We start from the raw sequence: 6,847 nt of genomic DNA, 5'->3' as shown, positions 1-6,847 counted from the left end.
ATATATATATATATATATATATACAGGGTGTCCATAAAGTCCCAGTACCATTATATATATATATATATATATATATATATATATATATATATATATATATATATATATATATACAGGGTGTCCATAAAGTCCCAGTACCATTACATATATATATATATAATATATATATATATATATATATATATATATATATATATATATATATATATATTAAATTATGCGAATAACGAAGACAATAATATCAGTAACAAATTGCAATGACAACGAAGGCCTTAATATCAATGATTGAATTATGATAATAAAGAAGGGAATTATTTCAATGATATATAAATAATAATACTACAAAGGCTATGATTCCAGTGATATGAATTATAACGATAACGAAAGGTAATATCGGCGACAAATTACGATATTAACGAAGCCAATAAAATAAATAACAACAGCAGTGATAATAATAATAATAATAATAATAATAATAATAATAATAATAATAATAATAATAATAGCGATTTAAACCCACTGAGAGAGAGAACGGACCCAGGACGAAATCCTGCTCCACAAAACTAATAGATAAATCCCGCCCCCATTTCTCCACCGGCGGTAAATCCCCACACGGGGGAGCTAATGAATCCTCGTATATCAAGGACGGGGATTAGGTCTCTCTCTCTCTCTCTCTCTCTCTCTCTCTCTCTCTCTCTCTCAGTCATACAAATTTGCCGGTTCACGGGATATCGTCATTTCGTTATAATCCGGCCATTCAATTGTGGACGGCAGGTTATCCATCTGAACGGCAGGGTATTTACTTTGAACGGCAGGTTATTAAATGTGAACGTCATGTTATTAAATATGAATGGAAGGTTATTAAATATAAACGCCAGGTTATTAAATATGAACGGCAGGTTATTAAATGTGAACGGTAGGTTGCTAAATATAAACGCCAGGTTATTAAATATGAACGGCAGGTTATTAAATATGAACGGAAGGTTAATAAATATAAACGGCTGGTTATTAAATATGAACGGCAGGTTATTAAATATGAACGGCAGGTTATTAAATGTAAACGCCAGGTTATCAAATATGAATGGCAGGTTATTAAATATGAACGGCAGGTTGTTAGATACGAACGGCAGGTTATTCCATCTGAACGGCCGGCTATTCATTTTGAACGGCAGACTATTACATTTTTATGGCAGGTTATTTAATTAATTTGAAATGCAGACTATTCAATCAGAATGGTATGTTATTCAATATGAATGACAGATCATTCAGTTAGAACAGCGGCTTATCCAATTTGAACGTCAGGTCGTTCAATTTGATCGGAAGGTCGTTCAAGTTGAACGTCAGGTCGTTCAATTTGAACGTGAGGTCGTTCAATTTGATCGGAAGGTCGTTCAATTTGGTCGGAAGGTCGTTCAATTTGAACGTCAGGACGTACAATTTGATCGGATGGTCGTTCAATTTGAACGTCAGGTCGTTCAATTTGAACGTCAGGTCGCTCAATTTGATCGGAAGGTCGTTCAATTTTAACGTCAGGTCGTACAATTTGAACGTCAGGTCGTACAATTTGATCGGAAGGTCGTTCAAGTTGAACGTCAGGTCGTACAATTTGATCGGAAGGTCGTTCAATTTGAACGTCAGGACGTACAATTTGATCGGATGGTCGTTCAATTTGAACGTCAGTTTATTGAATCAGAGCTTTGGAACACAGAGAGAGATAACGCTACTGATCTGGGATTAGCTCTATGATCGGCTCCGGGATTATACTGACGGGAATTAAATTAAAATGCGCAAATGACCATTCTCTTGTTATTTTCTATCTCGCAATTAGGCAACTGAGACACTTATATATACGAGACCTTGATGTCCAGAATCTCATGGAACACGAGATGGTCTTAGTATCTTGTATAATTGTTATAATTGTCTCTTTTAAAGTCGAATTATACAAAGAGTCTTAGGTTATGATTAGTCACGATATGTAACGCCTAGTATAAGGCTGGGCGATACCGTATATGGAAATAGAATTTCCAAGCGCTGGGATATATGAGGTCATTTATAGCTGAAAGGGATATTGACAGAGTAAAAGGTTTGAAAGGTGTAACAGGAGGAATACGTTAATAATAATAATAATAATAACAATAAGAGGGGGTGGATAGTAAGATGGAAGACAGACTATGAAAGGAGATACAGTAAAATGAACCTTAGGTAATGCATACAATACAACTCACCAGGCGCACTGTCGGCACTAACCCCCCGCCCCTTACGGAGTCAAACGAGGAACGATTTAATGATTACTTGAATCATAGACACATGACCGTTATAACTAAATAAGGAATTAATTCCTCATCATCGAAACCTGAAGCTCTGGATAAATAGCGCAGTAGTCTCTGTCAGTGAATACTAATTAATATAATTTGGTGCTCATTAGCTCATTAATGTGTGTGTGAATGTGTCACGAATTTCATCAGTGAATCAATGGTCATTATAATATTATTATTATACAGATTGATGCTTGATAAAAAAAATTACTGTTTAATCAATGTTTAATTCTACAACTCAAATGTCAAAACTAGATATTCCAGGAAATAAAAAACTATTATTATTATTATTATTATTATTATTATTATTATTATTATTATTATTATTATATCCTTTCTGGAAATACCATCTACAACATTGCAGCATTGTTACTAAAACACTCATTTGCTTTGCACAAGAAGAGTGAAATATATCTGCCTTCAGTGCACCTCATGTGGTGCACTGTAGGCATTACTTAAAAAGTTCTTTACAGCGTCCCTTCGGCCCCTAGCTTCAACTCCTTTTCATTCATTTTACTGTACATCCTTTCATAGTCTATCTTCCATTTTACTTTCCACCCTCTTGTAATAATTGCTTCATAGTGCAACTGCGAGGTTTTCCTCCTGTTACACCTGTGTACAAATTTATTCACCGCTGAATGACCTCATAGGTCCCAGTGCTTGACTTTCGGCCTATTATGTTCTTTATATTCTATTCTGATAGGTAGGTGTTTCGAAAACATCCCTAAGATATACTATTTTGGAATTATGATTCCATTAACTGTATTCTATACAACAAGAAGTGTGTTTGCGTGTGTGGCCAGAGGAGAGAAGAGAGATAGGAGAGAGAGGACGGAGAGAGAGACGAGACGAGAGCGCGCAAGAGAGAGAAGAGAGAGAGCCAATAGTACTAGAGCTTCAATTTAGCCTTCCTCTTCTTTAAATAAGGACAAAAGAAGTGCGCGTTTACGTGAGTGGCACACACACACACACACACACACACACACACAGAAGAGAGACGAGAGAGAGAGAGAGAGAGAGAGAGAGAGAGAGCCAAGGTACTAGAACCTCAACTTAGCTCTTTCTCTTCTTTGGACAATGACAAAAGAAAGAAGTTATCACTCAAACTAGTTTGAGCCACATGAATATTATCATTATTTTTTTATATATATATAAATCTGAATAGAAATTGTGGAGTACCTGTGACGATCCGACCTGACCTAGTACAAGAAATATAGGATTGTGCAAGGGTGTAGACGCAGAGATTGTGTAATGGCCGTTGGAGTGATTTATTCATGGTATATTTTGCTGCGTGAAACGAATATGATGTAAAATATTTGCTGATAATAGTAACTTGAAGCCTAGTTGTCTTACATGAATTAGGAATTATATATATATATATATATATATATATATATATATATATATATATATATATATATATATATGTGTGTGTGTGTGTGTGTGTGTGTGTGTGTGTGTGTGAATTTTTGCTGTCAGTCTTTACAAGAACAGTCACTTCGTAGTCTACAAAAAAAAAAAAAAAAAAAAAACTCAAGGAACTAGAACTGGTTCCTTTAAGGAAATATGACCTTCCAAAAGTTCATGCCATTAAAAGGTTTTTAAAAAAGGCTGAACTTTCATTTCTCTCTCTCTCTCTCTCTCTCTCTCTCTCTCTCTCTCTCTCTCTCTCTCTCTCTCTCATTACAGTAAAGCTCTTAATTGCATCGAATCAAACGTGTCATTAAAAAAATTATCTCGAAGTGCCGCAACATTTGGGAATGGAACGCTTCTTAATAATAATAATAATAATAATAATAATAATAATAATAATAATAATAATAATAATAATAACTAGGATGTTGGGATTACCTTTTATTAAATATTCTGTACCATCGGCCTAGGGCAAGAATTTCCTAACGGTTGGTAATATTCAAATCGATCATCTTTCTTGTTAGGAGCAAGAATATTACAGTACGAAATAACTTTTTTTTTTTAATCTAAAATAAAATCTATCAAAAACCTGTTAGTTTGCTTTCGCTATGAAGAAATACGCTCGCAAGATATGAGAGGCGTTTGACAACTTTCATGCAAAATTATTGGAAATAATATATTTGTACTCTGTATGTACGTATATGTATGCGAGCGTTTCTGTGTATGATTGTATGTTTATACGTCATCGATACACGTTTCTGTATGAACCAGGGTTTATATAATAAATAAACAATAAAATAGTCGACAGCGTCACAGATCTGACAATACGATCAACAACCAGGATACAGTTTTGAGTCTACAGCAGGCAGAGATTAAGCTGTAAGTTGCCAAAGCGCGGAGAAAGGAAACGACCAAAAGTGCGGAGAAGATTCGAGTGGGAGTCATAGAATGCAGAGCTGAGGTCTGCACTCCTCACGTATGCGGAGCTGTAGGTCCGCATATAATATATATGCTTTTAAAACTTTTTTCCATTAATAAAAACTAATTAAAATTATAACTGTTTCATTAACCATATTACACATATTTAATATTTTTAAAAATACTAATATTTTTGAAAAACGAACCATTTTCACTAGTCTTGAGTGTTTACGCGCCAGTATCATTTACGATTGTCAATTAAGAACCGAATGAGACAACAGCAGATGACGTAACACAAACGTGCTGTCCTACAATACTTTACGTCCAGCAATCTTCAATTTGCTCTGGAATTAATATATATAGGTTAGTAAAATTTGGTTAATTTGTGAATTAATCTTAGGGTAAAGACTAACTTACATTATTGTAAACCTAGTCATATTTAATGATTTTTTTTTTGAGAAAACTACTGCAAATCTGTTGAAGTGATTGAACTGATTATAACCGAATACGTTTCGATATCAGTATATTAGGAAGTAGTATATTATAATCGTGTATTTTCTCTTTATTAATGTAGTTTATTGATAAAAAAGACCAGTTATGATGCGCTCTTTTCCAATCTTTTGAAACTCATAGTCATGAATAAGACATTCGTTAGGCCTAGAATTGCCATATAAACCATAAATCATGCATAATAATATGCTGTCCATTCTCTAAGTGAAATATCCTATTTCAAACTATCAGAATCATAAAAGGTGGCATAGACCTACATGTTTAATATCATTTTTGTCAGTTTATAATGCTTATGACATTGATTTTAAGCCTAGACCTATGTTATATATTGGGTTATTTATTATCATTATTACTTCAGCAAACGTTTTGATTTAATATACTGCATATTACGTAAAATGACAAATGTAGTTCAAAATAGAAAAGAAGGAACAAACTACCTATGAATATCGAAGGATTTATGGAGCTTGTCGACTTACTCTGTAGGGGAACGCAAAGGACTGAGTGAAAAACAACCGTTTTTAGTAAAGAAATATATTTCAGTGCAGTTTGATGTAACTTCCCACTTTTTGTTGAAAACTTCATGAATAAATTTACTCGATCGCGTTCACTTTGTAGCCTAATTTACGCATCAAGTCATATATAACAATCATAACTATACAACAATAATTATATATATACATATATATATATATATATATATATATATATATTATATATATATATACGAGAAATGCTGTTGTGTACACAAAATACAAGTCTGAATTGGGTTTTCTCTAATGATCTTTCAGTATTCCTCGATGGCTAAGAAAAGAAAGTTTCGTGATGCTTGGATGCATGAGGATGCATTTAAGGAGTGGCTGAGTAATTGCAGGGATGATCCATGTAAAGCTAAGTGCTTGATATGCGACCGCTCATTCTCTGCAGAGATTTCTTCCCTGAAAAGGCACAAAGATAGTCACCGTCACATCATTAATATGTCTCTTCACCAGGAGGAACCAGCTGATGAGAGAGAGAGCTTCCAAATAAGTGTAACAAAAGCTGAAGTAAAGATAGGTCTATTTTGTGCTGAGCGGAACATATCGTTTTTGACTGTTGACTATTTGGTAGACCTCATGAAAGATATAGCTCCAGACTCGAAAATCATTCAGTCACTAAGATTAAAACGAACCAAAGTAACTAAAATAGTCAAAGACGTGGCAAAATTTGCACATTCAGATTTGATTGCTATTCTGCAGGTGACCAAATTCTCCTTAATAGTTGATGAAACGACTGATATTACTAACTCTAAATGTTGTGCTATTCTTGCTAGGTATCTTAATAAGACTAGTTTGTCAATAGAGAGTAGACTTTTAGACCTAGTCAATATATATGACGCAGACAGTAATGATGGGGGCAGCACTGGAAAAAATCTGTTTGATATTCTTAAGAACTATCTTACTGAAAATTATATTCCCTTGGAAAACTTGATAGGTTTTGCTGCAGATGGTGCTAACAATTTAATGGGGCAGCATAATTCGGTAGCCAGTAGATTGAAAGAAGAATTTCCAGGTATTACAATACTGAAATGTATCTGCCATTCATCTCACATATGTGCTTCTCAAGCAGCTAAGAAACTCCCTCGCAAATGTGAGGACTTAGTCCGAAACGTATATACATTTTTTTCACATAGTTCTAAAAGGCTTCATGAATTC

The sequence above is a fragment of the Macrobrachium nipponense genome, chromosome 46, assembly GCF_015104395.2.
Source record: "Macrobrachium nipponense isolate FS-2020 chromosome 46, ASM1510439v2, whole genome shotgun sequence".
Classification (NCBI taxonomy): domain Eukaryota; kingdom Metazoa; phylum Arthropoda; class Malacostraca; order Decapoda; family Palaemonidae; genus Macrobrachium; species Macrobrachium nipponense.
This window is presented reverse-complemented; position numbering follows the sequence as displayed.